Below are 2235 nucleotides of genomic sequence, written 5' to 3'. Positions count from 1 at the left end.
TGACATCCTGAAGAGAAGAAAAAGATCGGTCTCCTGAAGCAAGAGAAAACTTCTCCAACAGACTGCCTTCAGACTTCACCTGTACCATGAGTTCTCCTGAGTCTGGAGACTGCCAGCCACACTGTAGATTTTAGACTTCCTTGCCCCCACAACGAGTCATTTCTTATAATAAATCTGTTCACATATATATATATATATGTGAGATACACACACACACACACACACATTCTGTTCTGTTTCTCTGGATAACCCTAAGTAATACAGATTTTGGTACTGAGAGTAATGTCTCTCTTCCCAGTAGTAAAGAGTGATAGGCAATAGAGATACACAAAATATCACCATTGAATATTTTTAATCAAACATTTATAAGAAGCAAGGATATGAGTGACCATGTATATGATACTTTCAATTAGCAATAATCGCTCCTCGGATAAACCTCATTGGCTACGATACTGCCACTGCGCAAAGCTGTATATGATACTTTCAAACATTTTTGTCAAACTAGCCATTTTAATGGAATTGGGTGGATGCTACCAATATCACCACACAAAGTGGGAAGACAAAAGAATGAGCTCAGGTATTAAAATTCCCAGCTCAAGTGCTGCATAAATGACTGTAAAGTTTCTGTGTCTGCACTGAAAGATTCTCCTCTAGCCACAGGGCTGATTGCTGAAAACCAAGCCCAGAATCTTATCTTATAAGTGGCTATCTACAATGCACATTGAATTCTCACCTCACAGGACGTCTACTGTTTAATTGAGAGCATTGATTGGGAAGGAATGGGATCCTGAGATGCAGAATCAGCATGTATAGAAAGACTTTGAATGAAGCTGAGGACATTGAGCCCCTAAATTCTGAGGAATCTCTGCCAGTAGAAGCAGCCTCTCCACCCCTTCGTGAGGAGGTTAATTCTACATTCCCTGAGGAAACTATAATGGCCTCCCCTGAGGCACCTGCCATGTAAGACAGTGCTAATTCTCCTCAGGAACCAACCCCACCACCTTCTTTGCTTTTAGATCTATAACTAAATTCAATAATCAGCAGGTCCCCAAAAGGAGAAGTACAAAGTATGACTGATTTATGAGAAGGGTGACCTACACTCCAAAATAACTACTTGAGTTTTCTAATTTATATGGACAGAATTCTGGGGGATATGTGTGGGAATGGATATTAAGTATGTGGCATAATAATGGAAGGAACATAAAGTTAGATCAGGTCAAATTTATTGATATGGGCCCGGTAAGCAGAGATTCTAATTCTAAATTTAATGGTGTAGATTAGAGAATTACAAAGGGCTGGAACAGTTTGCTTGGCTTAAACAAGGGCTGAAAGATAGCCCAGAATGAATGAGCTAGAAATGCCAGATCTGCTGTGGTTCATTGTAGAAGAAGTGATTCAAAGGCTTAGGGATATTAGAGTATTAGAGTGGATTTGTCATTTAAGACTACTGACCCAACTGACAGGGTCCAGAAGACATACCTTTCACCATGACTGTGAGAAAAATTTGTAAAGGAAGCCTCAGTATCCTTGAAGAGTTCTATGATTGCTCTTTTCTGGAGGATAGACCTTACAGTGGGAACTGTGCTCGCTGAACTGGGAAACCTAAATGCAATGGGAGTAGTTGGATCCTGGGGTGATAGGGGCCAAGTGGTGGTACTCAGTGCATTGTTACAGTAATGGACAGCAGAGTCAAAGCAGCAATCAGAATAGTCTGACTCATGTAGAACTACGGGATTGGTTAGTTGATCATGGTGTTGCTAGAAATGAAATAGATAGAAAGCCTACTAAACTCTCACCTGATTTATATAAGCCAACAGTTCTAGATTGAGTGAACAGAACTCTAATCTGAATCATAAAAACAGATAGTAATGACCCCATCAATCAATTCCTAGACATAAGTCAGTTTGTATACCCAGAACCCCTTGAGTGAAGGGATGCCGGGTGTCCTTGAGAAAGGACCTTGCATACACTGCCAAAAGTTTACTTTTGGTCCTTCTCCCAGCCTTCCCCAAAGGAATTTAAGACCAGGTTAACTGTGTATTGGGAGAAAGGAAATAATCTATCAAACCTTTTGAGGGCTACTGGATACTGGCTCTGAACTGACACTAATTCCAGGAGACATAAACATCACTGTTGTTCACACAGAAGAGGGGCTTATAGAGGTCAGGTGGTCAATACAGTGTTAGTTTAGATCCATCTCTTAGTGGGCCCATGGGTCCTTGATATCCCCGGTTC

At 40.9% G+C, this 2235-nt stretch overlaps 1 non-coding gene across 1 annotated transcript; it reads right to left on the bottom strand.

Annotated features, from left to right (window-relative positions):
• Nucleotides 1–329: 329 nt before the first annotated feature.
• On the bottom strand, nt 330–470 carry LOC123839950 (U4 spliceosomal RNA). The gene has a single exon (XR_008505728.1). It is a non-coding gene; the product is annotated as a U4 spliceosomal RNA (small nuclear RNA).
• Nucleotides 471–2235: the final 1765 nt, after the last annotated feature.

The sequence above is a fragment of the Mirounga angustirostris genome, unplaced genomic scaffold (assembly GCF_029215605.1).
Source record: "Mirounga angustirostris isolate CCGP_5_RB_7025 unplaced genomic scaffold, mMirAng1.0.hap1 SCAF_3, whole genome shotgun sequence".
NCBI classification, from domain to species: Eukaryota; Metazoa; Chordata; class Mammalia; order Carnivora; family Phocidae; genus Mirounga; species Mirounga angustirostris.
Note: the sequence above shows the minus strand (reverse complement) of the source record. Positions and strands in the feature narration are given on the sequence as shown.